General features: G+C 31.5%; 1 protein-coding gene across 1 annotated transcript in view; it reads left to right on the top strand.

Moving 5' to 3' along the window:
• Positions 1-205: 205 nt before the first annotated feature.
• Positions 206-21,084, top strand: part of LOC123700435 (TWiK family of potassium channels protein 18-like) — a 66,297-nt gene continuing 45,418 nt past the window's right edge. Inside the window, exon 1 of the mRNA XM_045647646.1 lies at positions 206-389. The gene's annotated coding sequence lies outside the window, so the exon portion shown is untranslated. The remainder of the gene's footprint in view (positions 390-21,084) is intronic.

Consider the following 21,084-nt stretch of genomic DNA (forward strand, 5'->3'; position numbering starts at 1 on the left):
CTTAACTTTACTGTTCAAGACTTAACAGATATAATAAATTACTTATTTAAATATTATGTCATAACTCATAACTCTATATTAATTTGTAACTTAAGATCTCATATTGTCAAAGAGCAATAGGGTAGTCGTGAAATGCGCGCGCAGTAACCGCGTGGGTACAATGTACAGTAAACCCAGCATATCAGTATTCATTTAGACGTCGAAGGTGGTGCACGTGCGTCAGTTCGTTTATAAATATTTTACGTAGTTTAACGCCCTTCCAGTGACAGTTTAAACTATTTAAATAATCGAATTGCCACTGTGAATTGTGTGAATTTGGTGATGTACTGCTGTGTGTGAATTAATAGTGTTTACGGATAAATTTGGCGTTGTTTTAACACGAAATACATGTAAGTAAATAGTTTTATGTATGTTTTGTTTCTTGAAAAATTAATGGTGTTCCTTAATTATTGTAATCGTATTTTTGTAATGGTTATTAGTTAATAATTTAATTTATTATTTAAAATACTTACAATAATTAATTTGCTTCTTTTTATTTTTATAGGTTTGAATTACATTATTTAGCTTTCAAGTGTTTCAGAAAGAATGAAGTCAAGAATAATCAAATACCTATATGCTTTGTGTTCGAAAATACGAATATTAGAAAGTGTAATATGTATGTTAACGTTTTTTGATAATGAAATGATAATTGATAATTATTATATTTTTCGGTTGTAGTTCTGCGATAAGGCGACAAGCGACGTTCGAGACGAGAATATTAATAGACATTTTGACGGGTATTTTTCAATAGTTAAGTTTTCTAATAAGATATAAAAAATAAAGAATAGGTATTTATTTTACTTAAACGTTTATTGAAATATTAAATACAGAGCACTACGGTTTTATTAAATGGGATGAGATCGGAGAAAATGAATATTTTTTTCATTCAGCGGGCAATTACTTAGCTTTATAGACTATAAAACATCAACTACTGGGGCATGTTAGGACTTACGCCATTAGTGAATAAGCTTACATTTTACTAATTTACCCTATAGTTTCCTTTTTTTTCATGATTGAAAAAAGGATGAGCATTTTCAATTAGACTGTATTTTATGGGTTTAATACTTCACAACTTTCGACTGGGTGAACTGATTTCGATTATTCTTTTATTATTAAACCATTATCTACCTCCTGTTAGTTTAATTAAAATTTTGTTCAGTTCAGGCTGATTCGAAGTTGGTTTAGTTTTTTGTTTAAAAATATTTATTTGGAAATTTTATCGATTTAAAATTACTATTACATTTCGACTTATTAACGTTGTCCTTAATTACATTCGTCGACAAACGATTGAATAAATTAATATTGTAAAATTAAATAGATTTTATTACATTTTTTTTAATTTTAGGAAAGTAGGTAAGTACTACCACGTACTACACAGCTCTGTAATCCTATTTTATCACAATAATGTACCTATTACTGGATATTAACACAATTATTATTATAGTTTATTCTAATCTTAATAAATTTCACCGTTCCTTTAAGTTCGTTTTTTCACTTATGCTACGGCCTACGAACCTTCTACGAACCTTCTACGAACCTATGTAGCATTCATCACTACATATTATCATATAGAAATACATTTTTATGTATGACTTATTTTTAAGAAACGTGCGTCCATAAATACTAGTCGATTAATTTATGCAAACTATGAGCTAGCTCATAGTTATTCATTGCCAGATGTTTAAGGGCAATTACTTTTATGGATTAATACAATTAAAAATCATTTATTACATTACCAACCAACATTTATTCCGACCTTTTATAAAAATGGTCCAATGCTAAAGTTTTATGATTAATTTATGCTACGTATGAGCTATTTCATTGTAATTTATCGCCAGATGTCTAAATACTTTTGTTTTTATGGATCAATACATTGTTAAAAAATATTTATCACATTCTTAGATTACCAACCAACGTTTCTTCCGACCTTTTATAAAAATGGTCCAAAAATGCTAAAGTTCCGTGATTAATTTATGCTACCTATGAGCTAGCTCATAGTAATTTATCGCCTCTTGGCTAAGGTATGCGCTGAATCCGAAATGGTTGTTACATTGGACATAACCATTTGTTACTCGCGCTTTATCTGCGTTCCGACGGATTTAGGGTTGACTTAACTTTTTAAACCTGTTTTTGTACTTGGAAATGATGATATATTGAGGTCTCTTGAGGCTCCCTAGAGGAAAAGTCTTGTTTTATGCGACTTTGAAAAAGGTTCTCAATTTGATTCTGTCTTGGATTTGCTATTGGTAGTTCTTTTTTTTTCATGTACTATATAATATGAACATGTGGATAGTAGGTAGTAGTAGCCCATAAATCTACCTTAATACATACGTTTTATTAAAGCTTGGGTATCAAACTCTGATACCTACAATACTTAGAGTTGAAATAACCACTGCGCAATCAACCGATTTTCTTTGCTTGTTTTCCTTTCATTACCAAAATCTGCTACATAATATTATGTAGCAGATTTCCGACACAATTAATTCTTATAAGCTGTATTCCAGAAGTTACTATTTTTCTGAGAACATTACAAAATGTTCTTCATTTCAGTTAAGCTTATTTTATCAAGCATTATTTTCTTTTCTTCTTTGTTCTGCCTAAACGTTTCAAAGAAATGCATCTCGATTCTCAACAAATTGTATTACATAAGAAGCGCAATTGTATTCAAGATAGTACATAATTAATTTGTCTTAACTGCCTTCGGTAAAAGCGTTTCACGATTCTTGCTTCTCAGCATTTAATTTCAAAGATTTATTTGAATTCTATTTAAGTTTACTCGTTCTGGTTTCGTGTTTATTTAATTTAAAAACTACTTTAGTGTTTCAGTTGGGAATAAACGTGTTTAATGTATGGGATGATGTTTGAGTAAGTGAGTGTGTGCTATCTTTATTTAAAGAGACGTTTTCTAAGCATTTGATGGAATTTTTCATTACATTTGGTTCTTATAAGGAAACTTTTGAATCAAATGTGTTAGCGTTTCACAGCTAGCAAAATGTGTATGATTTTTTGAATAGGTTCTTAATAAATTTTGCACGCGTGTTAGAGTTTATTAATTAGTAAATTATTATATTTTTAATATGTTTGATGTTGGATATTAAGATATTATAACACCAAATTAAATAATAAATAAAGAGAATGCATACAAATTCGATGAGTAGGTAGTAGGTATTATAAAATACATCATTTATTTATTTATTTATTTATTTAATTTAGACATACCAACAGAGTACACATGAAAATTATCACAATTAAAACTAAACAACTATCGAATATTAATATGATGTATACACCAATTACAGGTATGCACAGAAAACTTATAATATACCTAATTACGTTACTGTTGTTTTAAGTGCTTAAATAAATTTAATTACAAGAATAGAAAAAATAAATCGTTCAACACAATTTATATAATTATTATAATTTATATTTATATAATTTATATAATCATATTTATATAATTATTTATTACGTAGTACGATTATTTAGAAACAAAATTTATATAATATTGTTAATGTATTTCAATATCCTTGCATAATTCAGTTTTTATATTATTATTAGTATTAACTTTAATAATACTTTTTATATTATATATCGTGATCTGTTATGTGTATTCAGTTTAATTAATAAATATAGGTACCTATATGTAACAGTTAACATAACGTATGTATTAATAGTATCAACTATGGTATGTAGATAAGTTGTCTGGCTTTAGCCCGCGGCTTCGCTCGCATTCCATGTATAATCAGTCTCTTTATGAGATAGCATCTAGTTCAATTTTCCCGTTCCGGCGTAATTGAGTTACAAACATAATGAATTACAAACAAAGGATATGTGAACGTATAAATAAGAATAAATGGGATTCCATTTGCATTATAATTAAAGGGATATCATAAAGATAAAATATAGGTATTACAAGAGTAACATAAAAATAATATATTTACTAATATTGAACATGAAATAACTACGACGAAATTTACCGTATCATAATAATTTTAGTTATTACTAAACAATATTTTACTGTCATTGATTTATACATTCAATATCTATTGTTTATTTTTGACGTGACAACGTCTTATAATTCGATAGAGCCGGCTGCACGCACGAAAAAACATGACTCATGCGGCGTTACCTCGCTCTGAGGCGTTCCATGTGCAAGCGAGAGCGCGGAACGAGCGACAAAGAAGCACAATTGGACGTTGTCACGTTCAACTATCGTCAGTAAACCGACTTTACAGACAACCAATTTTTTTTTACTTAGAAGATTTACGAAAAGTTATATTCCAATTCGTATGTATGACACAACATAGCTTTAATTGAAACAAGGAAACGTACATAATTTTATGAAGATTTTCACTCACTTAAACTCAAACTCAAACATTTATTTATTCAATTAGACTTCTTCTAGAAGCACTTTTGAATTGTTATAACATTTTTACCATTTACGACTCGGAAGATACGATGCAGAAGAATCGGCAAGAAACTCCATAGTTGCTCTTTTAAAATTATGTCAATATAACAATTTACTCCTTTCAATATACATGTAAAATAATAGATAAACATTGTATTTTCTTACAAATTGAACTATAATATTGTATAAGCAGTTTTTGTTATGCCCAAAAACAACGTACGTATCCGTCACATGTCATAAGATATTTGTTGGGATCATGTTAGCCCGCCGGCTACAGATGTGTAATTAATATAAATCCTTCGTATATAATATTATTAGGAAAATTTACCTTAATAGCTAGTGATAATATCTCTTCTCCATTAAATTCTATAGTAATATTAGAGAAGAGTTGCTGTTTTCTTGAACGCGCTAATTTCAAGAACTACGGGTCCAATTTGAACAATTCTTTCAGTGTTAAATGCCTATCGCGGATCATCACGTGAAGGGTGCTTATGCACGAATAATATGCACAATATTAGTGGAAAAAGCACCCTAAGATTGATAAGAGCGGAGCAATGCGGGTAAAACACGGTAAAACAACACAGCTGTTTTTTTTATAAATAAAAAATCGAGTGTAGGCTTTTTCAATATTTAGTTTTATAACATTCAAATGTTTTATAAGGATTGTGGAAACCTTCAAGATGCTATTAATTCCTATGGTATCATTGTTAATTATGAGGTTTTGTAATATAATTCACTGTAATATTATTTCGGTTTTATTCCCGTGGGAGTCAATACTTTTCCTGTGTAAATTGAGATTACGTAGGAATTCTGTGAAAAATATAGAGTGGGCTAGCTCACTCTGTTATTTTTGGTGCTACCTGTATATAACTTTAAGCTTCCGGTGAAAGAAAACAAAAGTGTATATTTAGAGAACTTACTATTAACTAAATAAATGGCACTGGTAACTAAATAGTGATTACGGTAGGTAGTAGTAAAATACATCAATCTTTATTAATTCTTTACGGCACTTATTTACACACACTTAACTTTAAGATGGCTTAAACTAAGTATCTACAACAGCTAGCCGGTCTTATCGCTTAAGAGCAATTTCTTCCAGCCAACCTTTGTTACCAAAGAGAAATAAATACATTTTTATCTTTGTTTTTAACAGGTAGGTAAGATTGGTTGTAAAGTACATTTCGTACATATTACAATTAGTATACCTACCTAAGGTTTTACACATTATAAAATAATATTTACTGGTTAGTTATTTTATAGCACAAGAAGTATTTCTAAGTAATTCCAATTATCCAGTCAATTATTTTTATCACAACTGTCACTGACTGAAATTATTCACAAAGTTACAAAGTAAACAAAAAAGTAGCAGGAGGAAAGGTTTTGTAAGCCTATATCCTTATTATAAAGAACAAATCTCTTTGGGACTCGGGTTAGAAGTTGGGAGTATTAGATATGTCAGAAATGGTAAACTTTTCTTGTTTATGGAGTACCCTGGTGTGAGCCGTTTGTATTCAAGTAAGCTGTTATTTTATAGAAGGAATAATATTTAAAGTGAAACTTCTTTATCGGGGTTGGAAAAAAATTTAGTGTAACATTTTTTCGTTACGTGAGACATTTTTCCTTTACGCGCCATCTTTTTCTTATCACTACTACGCGTATTTCTGTAAAGTTGCATATTTTCATTATTCGAATTTTTTTTGAAAAAATAAGGTCATAAAGAAGTTTCACTTATTACGTGTGTACTTCTAGTACACGCAAACATTTTTATTTATTACAGTAATTTTTTATAGCACTTTAAAGTAAGATTTTGTGATAAGGAAAGAACTTAAAATCAAGTGTAGCCTAAATTAGTAAATATCCACATTAAAGTAACTTCGATTTTTCACTGATTTTCAATGGTCACGACATTGATAGTGGCAGTGCACACTGCACGTATGGAATAAAATTTTTACATTATTTATTCAGGCTACAGATAAACACCTAAAGATTTATTAATTCTAGAAAAACAGATGTTTATTTTTATTCAGTTTTTTGAAGTGAAACTTCTTTATCGGAGTTGGAAAAAGATTTATGTAACATTTTTTCGTTACGCGTGACATTTTTCCGTTACGCGCCATCTTTTTCTTATCCCTAGCGTGACTCGACGTATTTCTGTAAAGTTGCATATAGTAATTTAATAAAATAAGGGCATAAAGAAGTGTCATTTCTTACGTCTGTACACTAGTACACGCACACATTTTTTTTAATAACCGTACGGTTCTATTTGTGTTTTAGTTTAGTTGAGACTGTACGTGTAACGTCTGGATAAACAATATTTAAATGAAAACTATGAAATCCATTCAAAGTTTTTCATGTCTCAATATAATATTTTTTGAAATATCCTAGCCTTTATCCTTTTAACTATGTTAACTATGTACTAACGGTTTTATCCGTTCATAGTATAAACTTTTTTACTCTAATGTGATTGACCGGAAATCGGATTAAGATATGGTTTGCAAGTAGACGACCTGAATATAGAGTGAAGCTGTGATTAGTTAACCTATAATCAATTTAATCCGTTCTTTTGACGAGGATATGAAGTGAGATAGATGAGATTATTAATATTAAATGTTTATTATTTACAGAAAACGCATAAATACCGCAATTCTGTTGTCACTAAAATTTATGTAACTACAGTCGTCATCTTATCAGAATATGTTCATGTTACACTCTGTCCCAGTTTGTTTCTCGCTCCAGTATTGTAAGTACAACTGAAAAATTAACGCACGCCGCTCCCATGAATATCTTTGTGCCGTGTAATTTTAGACTTGAAAAATGGCGCGTAAAAAACACTAATTAGTCGCAGTAATGCCACCCGCTAGTTATTTAAAATGTAAAACGTGATACGCTTTTTATTCATTCTTTACTTACTGCATTGAAATTAATGTTGGCAAGAAGGGAATTCTTTTATCCTACTAATATTATAAATGCGAAAGTTTGTGAGGAGGTGTGTGTGTGTGTGTTGATTACTCTTTCACGCAAATACTACTAAACCGATTACATTGAAATTTAGCACACATATAGAGGGTAACTCGGATTAACACATAGGATAGGTTTTATCCCGGAAATCTCGCGGGAACGGGAACTATGCGTGTTTTTCTTTGAAAACGCGGGCGAAGTCGCGGGTGGAAAGCTAGTACATATTACAATACATACTATGGAAAACTAAAGAAATATATAAAATAGAAAATTACAGGAACGTTTTTCAATCAATTTAATTACCTAGTAAGTTTTTATAAAGATAAGATACTAAGTACTCATATTAATTCTCTGAGATATATTCCTTGAGTATTTTTATAAAAACCTAGCTTTGGCTTGCGGTCGTGGGATATCTAAATAAAAAGTAGCCTGCTGTGTGTATGAAATGTGCTATTCCAGATTGTAATTTATTTGTGTCATATTTCATATAGATGCGTTCAGTTATTCTGGCGTGATTGAGTATCAAACATTCATCCAACTTTTGCATGGTTAATATTAGTAGAATACGCAGCAGTATCACTTCAATTTATAATTAAATTAAGAAAAAATGTATTTATTATGTCGGTAAAATATAGTGTATATAGAGAAAAGTGTACGTGCCAATAAAGCAAAATATGTTAATGGTTTTAAAACATGATTTATTATTTCTTTTAAGTGGGAGATGAGATACTTCGACACGAATCAGGTCAAGCTGACTAACTGGAGCTCTTACCATACTCTCATATGGTTATACTATAGTATATAGTTATGTTTAGGAGTCTAAACTAACCTACTTATTATTAACTAGCTTTTCACTGTGGCATCGGCTGCGTTCACTGCATATGAAAAAGGTTGAATAGAGTGGAACAACGTCTACTGGGGCAGCTGGATATATGCAATAATGCCTTCGTAGAGAAGCGCATTATCCATTGGTGAAAACAGAATGAAAAGCGGTTCCGTAGTTTTTGAGTATATTGTTAACAGAGATAAAGAAAGACGTGGCGGTATGTATTCTATCTACATCTTGTTTTGTAATTATAGTAAGTGTAAGTGCAAGTCAATTATGAAAATTTAATCTCTCTGTAACTGTGATAATTATCACTTCATTCTTCCTTGTTAATTTCGGTCTATCAATCATTAAATAAAAATAAAAAAAGCAGTAAAAAATGTACGTCCACATTTCGTAGCTCACGGGTTCAATTAACCTATTTTTATTCTTCAATTTAGTACGCCATCGCTATCAGTGCCTCATTACGTACATACATTTCTCTCCACCGAGCAATATATGCTAGCAATACAAATCATGGACATTAACTTGGACCCGGACTGAAAAATTCACAAACATTCGTTCCGTGGAAATGCGAATAATTCCGTTTTAAAATTCCTCTTTCCGAATGTTCAACAAAGCGAGTCAGTAGGTCAAATCAACTATTTACGACTTTGAAATACCGCTATCATGATAAATGGGGAGACATGCTGTGCTGTGACGTCATTATGGACCGGCTTCAAGGCTTTCGGAAATTCTGACTAAAAGCCAGTTTTGTACTGAGAAAAGCGAGATGCTTGCTAAAGACAGAAGTGGTGTGTTGGAGTGAAACATCTGATTATAATCGTTCATAATGCAGTTTTATAAATGGCTAAGTTTAGCTTTTATATTTTTGCCGGTGTGCTAGACCACGATCTCGTCTGATGGAAATCTAAATTGTGACCTAGGATAGAAGGTACACTTTTTTAAATTTGACTGAAAGAATTTGGATATAGGATCTAAGATTTAGTTTGAAACGGTCTTAATTCAAAACAATTTAAACCCTTGTCCAACACATGTTAAGTTAAACGGGGTTAAACTGTTTCTAAACATCTTAAACGAATTTTGAACTTTCGGCTCTATATTAAACCGTTTACGTGCCCAAAACAGTAACGTATACCTATATCCCTAGAAGACTAATGAGTTAGAACATAGATAATAAATGTAGTAAATGTACACTTTTTATAACTCATATGGTGGATAAGAAAATGTAACAAGTAAATGGTATTTTTCAGAAGCAACATCAATGATTACTAATTGTGACATGGTCGATTTAAGCATGAATTTTGTGTTTTATTTAGCACTAGATATACCCCGCGGTTTTACCCGCTTTGCTCCGCTCCTATTTGTCTTAGCGTGATGATATATTGCCTATAGCCTTTCTCGATAAATGGGCAATCTATCACTGAAATCATTTTACAAATCGGACCTATAGTTCCTGAAATTAGCGCGTTCCACCAAACAAACTTTTCAGCTTTAATAAAATATTACAGTATAGATATAAAACATATCTCTAACAAAGCTTACCTTAGCTACAAGCGTATGACGTCACGCAGAAACTGGAATAATCCATTACATTGAAAAGGAGACATAATACACGAATAATACGGATTCCTAAGTGTTCGTACTGATTGATGGAAGTCAGTATCCATTGGAGTTTAATGGTGAAAGAGCTCCATGGTTTTCTTTGTGCTAAAATTGTCACTCGACATATTGACGTCAGCAAGATGAATAAAAGGTTTCACGGATTAGTGGTAGCGTGTGAGATTTAATGATGGATTCATTTTGAAAATTTACTTTTTTGCGAAATACCCGCAAGTGATGAAAAGGTTTGAAAGTAGTAATATGAATAAATATGTAGTCCTGAAAGATTGTTTTTTTAACGCGCTTTTATTAGCTTCATCTTTATTTGTATGTAAATGGACACATTTAATTAATGTTGTTTTTTATTCTAAATTGTATTTACGTAAAAATAAATCAAAACGAAATGCAATAAATCTTGAAAAAAAAGCTAATTTCAAAGTATTGGTTTATATTTACGTAAGATTAATACGAAAACTAATAAAACTTAACAGAAATGGAAGTTTAAAAACTTGTTTCGTGAAACTTTTGCGAAAGTCAGACTTCCAATATCAAAAGTGAAGACTCTAAGGTCAGGTTTAGGCTTGATGTTTTTAATTAAATTTCTTACTATTTCATTTATTTTAACGTGCTATGATATCTAACGTAAGTTTTTTTGATACATGATTTATTTCTGAAAAATCTGAAACACATAAAATGTTTCATAAAATAATATGTAATATAAACTACCTTCCAAATAAAATGATCCGTGTCATTTATCATTTATTCATTTATAATATTACGATTAATTATGATTATTTTTCCGACCCCAATATCGACCAATAGAATTGCACCATTCGACGTCACATGGTACAACCTACATGGTATTATACTGATAATTTTTTGAAAATTTTCTCTGGTCGTTGACGTGAAACTGACAGGTTGAATTCAATTGTGAAATTATTGGCCGACATTTGGGACGGAAAAATAATCCCCCGAATACCACACGAGCTTCAAAGTTATCTGGCATTTCCCTCAAGGTTCCCTGCAAACAAATAAAGACGTCAAGTTTTTCAGGAAAAATCACTCGCGCTTCGCGCTCGTGATTTTTTAGCCTTGACTAGAAACTTGACTCCTTCATTTGTTTGCAACGAACCTATCGGAAAATACCCGATAATTTTGAAGCTCTTGTGGTATTTTATGTGATAATATGAGACTATGATGACAGTTATTATAAACTATACTAATATAGTTTCTTTTGACTGACCAGTTGGCTTGGTTGGTAGTGGCACTGCATTCCAAGCCAGAGGTCGTGGGTTCGATTCCCACCCGGGGCAAACATTTGTGTGATGAACATAGATGTTTGCTCTATGTCTGGGTGTTAATTATCTATATTAAGTATTTATTTCAAATTATATACGTATGTTTATCAGCCATTTAGTTTCCATAACAAGCGAAAGCTTAGTATGGGATCAGATCGTGCTGTGTGTGAAAATTGTCCTGAAATATTTTATTATTTATTTATTCTACTTGTACATCCACTGAACTTATTCAATCTGTCGATAAAGATTTGCGAAGCAGAAAGTTTTCTTTTCGTAACATATGTCTCTAAATATGGAGTAGAATAATAAGTAGTTAGAATAATATTTGAAGTGAGGTTTTCCTAGTATATTAAGTAAATATAGAATTGGAATTGATTGATTGCTTATATATTATGTACACTTACTATGCTCCGCAGTTTTACCCGCATTGCTCAACTCCTATAGGTCTTAGCGTGTTGAAATATAGCATAAAACCTTCCTTGAAAATGGCCTAGTTAAAACTTAATATTTCAAAGTTCCCGTAGTTCCTGAGATAAGCACGTTCAATCAAACAAACAATCAAACTCTTCAGCTTTTAATATTACAAAAAATAGATAAATTAATTACTTTATTTTTATAAATGCGTCTTGCGTGAAAATCCAATTTAATCAGATATTATTCCTTATATTTTTTGTTACTTCTTATAATTAATAACTTCAAAGAAATACATGCCAGAAATGCTGATATTTTTTATCTCCAGGCTTCTTCAGACCAGACGCGGTTTTGTAGTGACACTTTTAAAGAAACGTTCAACAGATGTTAATCTTTTCTAGAGTGCTGGCAAAATGGATAGCAAAAATTGTCATAGACATTTTCTATTCATACATTTTAGTAGCCGCTTGGCAATAAAATCTAATAAGTAAAAAGTAGTGTATTAAGTTGAATCTTCTTAGTATTTCAGAGAGTATGTTGAGTATTATCATATCTACTACTATCATATTCTAATCCTGTCATTGTTTTCTATAGTTTATGTTTTTTTTATTGTAGATAGGGAAACCACAATCTCGCCTCTTGGAAAGCTAAGATGTGGCCGAAGATGGTACGCGCTTCCCTAGTAGGTACCCGTTCACTCCACGCTTGAAGACTCCCATATTGTACTCGTCGGGGGACTCGTCGTCGTTTCCGTATATACTAATATCTCCTACGAGCTTGGCTAATTTCCAAAGAAATTAACCGCCATGGACAATAAAATAATGCTAAGTAATAATATTTATGTGTAATTTATATCACCAAGTAAGAAAGTCGTTACAGTCATAAAATATCGACTCAGCATTATAATTTTACTGTTACTTTATTCAAATAAATATTGAAATGTATAATATGTGAATAATTTTATTTTGTTCAGCTAGAATGTTCTGGAATTAAATATAAAGTATTTATTATAAAGAATAAAATAGGTCACCCGTTTCAAATGATTTTTATCTTGGAAAATTGCTAATCCAAGATATGAAATGATGCTACAAATATATTATGAAAGCTTTCTGAATGGGAGAATTATTTATCTATACTAATATTATAAAGCTGAAGAGTTTGTTTGTTTGTTTGAACGCGCTAATCTCGGGAACTACTGGTCCGATTTGAAAAATTCTTTCGGTGTTAGATAGCCCATTTATCGAGGAAGGCTCCTCACGCTAAATCCAATAGGAGTGGAGCACTGCGGGTAAAACCGCAGGGCACAGCTAGTTAAGTATAAATATTGTTGTTTATTTGTACGCAAAAACAGAAAGTAAAAGTTTGATTTGAAAACTTCACAATTTGAACAGCCTAATTATTGTTCAGAAAGGATTCTTACTTTAATTTCTATACAATATTCCAATGTTTATAGTAATTTTCTGTAGATAGGAACTCTATTAGGAATGAAAAAAAAAAACATATCTCTAGTAGGTATTTCGTTTCCAGTTAAGATTAAGCTATGATTTTTAACCGTCTAATAACATTGAACATTGTTTTTTCTATCAAAAGTGATTATATCAGTATGCCATGATAGCAAGATTGGATAACAAATGACAAGTATGGGACGATCTCTATAAGTATGCGACACCATACCACAGAGAGCTCAAGCTATATTGGTTGCATGGTTCAAGATCTCAACGTAATATCGCACGTTTCATATTACATATCTACTGATAACGTAATAACACCCAAAGTTCAATAACGGTTTGGGGGCCTATTATTAAAGTTATTTTTAGTTATACGGGGTGGATCGCGATTCGAGTATTGATTTCGATTCTATGGGCATTCTTTCGTACTAAAGCTGGTTTGATCCATTTGATTATCGGAACAAAAATCGGAGAGCTTTTTGTAGTGATTTCTGTTTCATTCATGGGAACTGAAATGTTAGTTTCTATTTATGGGTGGATATTGTGTTTTATTTATGCTGTCCTCGCGACCTTTGTATCGATAAAATTAAATTCTGTAGCTGTTTCAACCGGCATACAAATATAACAAGAAACGTATAATTGAATAATGAACATTTAACCTTTTTACGACTTCGATACAAAATTAACAAACATATAAACACAAGATTGATATGAATTTCTTCTAGTGAACCTAAGTTCTAACAGACGCTTCTGCAGTTTGCCGTCAACGCAAACTGCAAGCGTCGACGGCAGCCGTCAACGTATTGACTGCTGCTGGCGACGGCTGCAGTAGCCTCTGCCGTTCACAACTTGCCATTCGTCTGTTAGAACTTTAAGTCACAACTGTCCAGTTTAAATATCAAGCCATTTACCCAGGGTATGAAAATACCAAATAGAAATCACTTGTAAGTGATAAGACCGCCTTTTGTACGTTGTTCCTATGTGCTGTTTTCTTCTCTGTTATTTTATTTGGTGTGCAATTAATAATTTTTAAGCTATTACATAGCTTCTGTCGCGGGCCTTGAGCGCGGGGACCGAATCCAGAAATTCCGTAACGAAAAAACCTCACGCTCCCCATTCCGACGGGCAAGGAGGTGTGGCTTGAAGGCATGCTATGCAATAGCTTGACCGCGGCAGTCCTCGAGTGCCACACGTCTTTTTTTATTATTATTACCTATATAGGTATAATATATATATACAACATTGGAAAAACAAAACCCTCATGACGCAAACAGAATATAATAATTCTACAAATAAACTTATTAGATTATTCTGATATTCATATAACCTTTGTTTTCAATAACCCATTCCATCTTATATTCAATAAGATAACGAAATATGACACGACATCAAGATAGTAATAAAAATCGGTCAAGTACGTGTCGGACTCGTTACTAAGGGTTCTGTACAAATAAGCTTAAAAAACTAAAATAAATTGGTGTTCCCATTTATAACTGTGCCAAATATGACTTAATTTCGATTTTTATTACAATAGAATTGCAACAGAAATAAAACATCTCTTTAAATTTCAACTGTCACGGAATTTTTTATGGACAGTAGAGAAGCACTTCGTCACGACCTCGTCTGCTGGTAAGCGAAGATATTATGGTATAAGAAGGAGCGCAGTTCCCTAGACAAGTCTATATAACTGCGTTAAAAACAACCGACTTCAAACTTGAAACATTTACAAATACAGACAAAAATGCTCATAAAATAAAAACTACTGGGTCTATCCGAATAAAATTTTTATGGGACCAATTCGACACCATCCCGCATCGAACAAAAAAAGAATCGCGTAAATCGGTTCAGAAACCTCGGAGAAATCGGTGTACATACATAAAAAAAAACATACCGGCCAAATTTTTCCTTTTTTTGAAGTCGGTTAAAAATACCTCTTAACTCTTTTGAACGGTTCAAGAGAAGGCACACAGCGAATTCTCAACAACAGAGTTTCGTTTATACTCCTTGCGAACAGAACCCTGAAAATGAAATACGTCGTAACATTGTTATGACGTGGAATATTGTCCACGACGTTATAATTAGATCATCAAGAAGATTATATTATATTGTCTGCTATAGACAGAATATTCTCCAGACAATGCTCTATCTGAGTGATGAGTTATAATGAAGTTAGTGTACACCGATGTAGGCAGGTGAGGACTTCGCGTTTTTCGTTAATCAAGGTTAATAAGCTATAACTATTATTTTTTACGTTAACACGTAGTAATTGTATTATTGTGATGGATTCTAAAGCCTGTAACAAAGTTTTAAGCTAAAATAGGCTTTAGGTTCTCCAGATTTTTTTCATTTTCATTTTTAAAACCACGAGGTAGTTATATGATAAGTACGTCCTTCTATACCTATACATAGATAGAAATGATACCTTGAAAAAAGCTTAAAAAGCTGCTTCCGTATAGATATATGCTAATTTGCTGACTAATATTATAAATGCGAAAGTATGCCTGTCTGTCTGTTTCTTCTTCAAGCCTTAACAACTGAATCGATTTGGATGAAATTTGGTACATAAATGATAGCTTGAGACCTGAGAAAGAACATAGGATAGGTTTTACCTCTGGAATCTCACGGGAATGAAAACATGTGATCTATGACTACGTAAGCCGCGGGCGCAACGATAGTTTTTAAAATAATCGTCGCTAACAAACGCTTCGTTTGCAAACAGCCTTAGGTCTCTCGATAACTCAGTTTGGTCAGGCTATATATTAACATCTGAATTTCGTGCCAACTATCTATCGAATGTTTGACATTGACTTGTTATTGATTCTGCTTGGACTCGAATAGTTTTGCGGTATTGTTACAATAATTCCAAATTATTCCAAATTCCAAATTATTCTATAACAGTATTATATATAGTATTATTATATTTGATTATTAATACTGTTATAGGATAATTTGGAATATTCAAGGTCATGTTGTTTTTATGGAGTTGTGCCAATTCCGTTGTGTACATATTTATAACTTCTGTTTTACTATCATTAGTGTGCTAAGAAATGTTCGTTGAAAATTATTTTAGAGTATTGAGAATGATCTTTAGTAAATAATACTTGAATGAATAAATAATGGTCTTAGCAGGATTTCATTTCCATAGATTTTGTGTACTACATAAAAATAAGATTTAGAAGTTCTCGTTTAAGATCGTTTTTTATTGAATGAAAAATGTCATTCGACGAACAATAATATAGTATGTTTTCATATAACCACTTTCAATAGTTTTAAAGACGCGTAAATTACGAATTAATATTATAAGCCTTTCAGAACTTGTATTTTATATTATAAAATGTATAGGTATATAAGATAAGTTTTCATTTCAAGTATAACACTCAATGCAACATACTACGAACTTGATTCCGTTGTACGTTCATACGATTAGAATTGGCGTAGCGATGCTACGATCGTAGCACTTATGTAGCGTGATTCGTAGAACCAGTATTGTATCGTTAGGAAATATTATGCTACGATATGGCTACGATAAATAGGAAAAATCTTTATTTCTTACACTGTGTATACACATACACACTCACATATTATACTATAAAAATTTAATAATAGTCTATGATTATTTGTAATGGAAAACAGAAAATATTTTTTTTTACATTATTCACTCTACCTGTTCTTATATTTCTCTAATTGGTTCATTCATTAACTCGAAAACGACTGGACCAGTTCTTGTTAATTTTAATTATTTAGCATTTCGGAGTTTGAAACAGTCACTTTTTAATTAATTTCAATGCTTGTTTTTTTATGTCCTTGTCACATATTATTGGAGTTTACTATGATAAAGGCTTTCTGTATAGTTTTTATGTTAAACCATACTAATTTATATATATAAATTAGTATGGTTTAACATAAAAAAATTTAATATTAATATGGTTTAACTTTCATAGTATTGTTGTATTGTCAGTTTAAAAACAAAAAAAAAGTTTGGAAAATCCAAAAGTGCACGCCTCATAATCTTATCCTTTACAATAAAATTGATTATTTATAAAGGTGTATATAATATAAGTATGTAGATACACTTGTTCTCATGTGCCAATGCTCTTGTACTGTCTCAAGATCTTTCAAGGTGTCACTACTATTAAATTAGATGGTAATTTAAATTGAAAATTAACAGGCTCGATAGAGCCTGGCGCCAAGTACCGTTCAACACATGTGCGTAGCACGTGTGCGCCAGCTCTTCGAGTCTCTATACCGTAATCAGAACGGTATTTTGAGGTTGTAAAATTTATTTTTTTCCCAAAAATTGCACATGAAAGTTTTTTTATTTTCTACATGTTCAATTTTATAAAATAATTTTTTTGATAATTATTTATTAATTATTATTTTTGTTTATTTAATAACAATTAAACCACATCGAATCAGACCCTGAAAAATGAAAGGGTTCTATTCCTGAGCATACTCAAGCTTAAGAGAAAAAAAAAGACTCGATTAGTAAAGTATTTCGGTCGCTATCGTGTTAACAAGAAAATCCTCCGCACATACAGACACACGGACGTCCAAGACAGAACTTTTTTAAACTGTTTTTTAACTAGTTTAAATAACAAAAATGACATCAAAAATATCATGAATGTTAAAAATAGTGTTTTTTCTTAATATGTGTGTGTATGTATTATCTTACAAGTGCAATGTATGATACATAAAGACATTTTAAGTTTGAAAAATCAGATGTTTTGCGCGAAGTGACAGTAGTACCCACCTCAACGCTTCGCTTATGAGGCGTGCAATAAAATAAGCAATGAAGCCTGAAATATTTACAACATAACCCCAAAACACAACGCTTGTGGCTAATAATTAAATAATTATAATCTACAATACGAGTGAAAGGGATTTGGGGTAAATATAATAACTAAATAATTTAATTTATTAACTATAATGTAATCTGTTTTATGGAAAAAGCAAACTGATTTCATAGGAAATTTATAAATTGTTTTTTATGCGCTCAATAAGTCGTCTGAAAGACCGTCATTATAATTTTTTTATTAGTAGTGTATTAAATTACTTTAATTTGTATCGACTGCATTCGGCGGTCACATTTAACAGTTCTTCCGTATTCTTAAAAAAATCCTATCTTACACCGAAAGAAGTTTTCAAATCGAACCAGTAGTTCCTGAGATTAGCGCGTTCAAATAAACAAACTCTTCAGCTTTATAATATTTAGTTAGATAAAAAAATAATAAGCAATAAGTATCTATAAATATTATAGACTATTATTTCTTTTACAAGCAACACCATCTTAAGCTAATCAGACCATTACATTTAGAAATTAAAGACTTTTTAACGGATTTTAAACGCGATTTAATCATTATATTATTTTCCCGACGTTTCGAACACTTTACAGCGAGCGTGGTCACGGGGAGACTGAGATGTTGTACGTCTTGACGGTCATTCACTTCTTCTTGCGTGAAACCCCCTAAGATGTATGGCTTACCTAAAATACACAAAACTAATACTCCATTAAGACCTATTGTGAGTCAAATTGATACACCCACTCAAAAACTATCACAACACATGTCTAGGGTGCTCGCTCCCCTCAGAGGTAACACCAGTGCTTATGTTAAGGACTCATACCATTTTGTTGAGATATTAAAAGACCTAAATATCGAAAACAATGAAACCATGGTTAGCTTTGATGTGCAGTCTCTTTTTACTAATCTCCCGGTGACTGATTGCATCAATATTGTTAAGAAAAGGTTAGATGTAAAATCAAACCCTAGAAAATACTAGACCATTACAGTATTAAAAAAAAACCCTACTAGAAATAAATAATACTTTATCCGCTAAAAAGTGATTAACAATTCAACAAATGGTTCAGTCTATAATTATAAGAACACTATCCATTTGGCAAACGAGCTTCACAACTAGGAATTGTCCGGGCTTTAGTTCTCGTATTTTAGAATAAACTATGCGAAGCAATTTATAATACGTTTTATCTATATTTGGACCTAATTTAGGTCACTTATTTCAAGTATTACTTTTGAATACAGTTTATTTTTATATATTTTGGGCTTAAACTATATCTTAAATCAATCTAAAGTTAGGCTAAATATATTTATTATCCAATTGTAGTTAAAAGAAATGAAAATTATGTCAAACATTTTTCAATTATTATGATTTTACAACAATTAACAAACTCATTGGAAACGGCTGGACCAATTTTTATGAACATTTTTTATTATTCGATGCCTTAAGTTTAACATAATATAAGTCCAACTTTAAGAAAAATCTTAATTTAATTTATTTTGTGGACCTTTGAATAATTATATTATATTTTGTTTTACGTAATTTGTATTCAGAAGGCTCTCTCGAAAACACCACATTATTTAAATGTTGATTTATCTTAATGATTCTGTTGATTTAACAATTCAAATTCATTTTCTCTTAACTGATTTAAATTTATATGATGGATGTATTTTGTTATGTTATAAATAAATAAATATTTCAGGACAATTTTCACACACGGCACGATCTGATCCCATACTAAGCTTTCGCTTGTGTTATGGAAACCAGATGGCTGATAAACATACACATATAATTTTTGAATAAATACTTATATAGATAATTAACACCCAGAAACAGAGCAAATTTATAATCTATACATAATATAATAAATCTGTAGAAGGGTCAATTCTGTACATTGAAAATATTAAAAAAAATAAATAGCAGGGGTGTTACTGGATCGATACCAAACCCAAATATTATGTGATTAAAAAAATTTTTGTCTGTCTGTCTGTATGAGAAGACATCACGTGAAAACTAACGGTTCGATTTCGATGAAACTTGGTATAATTATACCTTATTATCCTGGGCGTAAAATAGGATACTTTTTATCCTGGAAAAATACGTATAAAAAAATAATCTTAATTTTTCAGTTTTATCCAAAGACGTTGTACGGTAGAACCGCGAACACACGTTGCGTATTATTATAGGCCTAGCCGTATTTGTCCAATAGATATAATTATAAGATGTCATTGTCAGAGTAACTCAAAATGGAGAAATAAACCATCCACGCGAAGACCGACATCCGCGCGGACGGAGTCGCGGGCGGAAGCTGGTATTATAATATTTTTGTTGTAACCGATGCATTTCCTATTTAAAACAAAATGCTGAAATAAAATCTACGAGTTTAATTCTTTACCTATTGTTCTCGAAACAAAATAAATGAAATTTTGAGATTACTTTATAACAAATTAAAGTCGATGCAGCCATATTCAAATGAAAATAGAACATTTATACACGCACACGCCCCCCCACCTACCCTCCACACACACACACACACACACAAAGATTCATATCCATATTACACACATACTGATACAAATATCACACGCACACATACGCACATCTTTCCTCCACGCTCACAAACATACATATATTACACTGTCCAATCATATCACACTATACATCCTAAACTGCTCCCGATCATGTCCATATTACACACATACAAATGTCACACACACACGCACACTATCGAATCATATCACATACAAGTTAGTTCACAATTTTTCTTCCGCTCATTTAGTACATTTACAAGAATGCTGAGGGCAGTGAAATGGTAACCACTTGGATGTAATGATTGAACACGGGTCCTCTTTTGTGGAGCCACGTTCGTATGGAGTGGCTTCAATTGGTGCTAATAAAGGAAAGCAATTGAGTATAAAGACAATTCTTTTTGATTTGTCATTTTTTGTCGTAAAATTTTCTCCGGAGCTATCTTGATGTGTTTAGAAAAATTGTTTTTTGAAGTCCATGAGATACTTTAAAATTATATACATATAGATGGTAACTTGGATTAACACATAGGATACATTTTATCCCGGAAATCCCACGGGAACGGGAACTATACGGGTTTTCCTTTGAAAACGCGGGCGAAGCCGCGGGCGGAAATCTAGTATTATAATAAAATTATGCTAAAGTACCTCCTATTATCGTACTTAAGTGCACACAAGTACATCTCTCTTTAAATATAAAGCGCTTTAAACGCTTAAATAATACAGCAGCCCCCCTAGCCAAGTGGCTTTCTGTTAGCGTAGCGTTCAATAG

The sequence above is a fragment of the Colias croceus genome, chromosome 19, assembly GCF_905220415.1.
Source record: "Colias croceus chromosome 19, ilColCroc2.1".
Taxonomy (NCBI): Eukaryota; Metazoa; Arthropoda; class Insecta; order Lepidoptera; family Pieridae; genus Colias; species Colias croceus.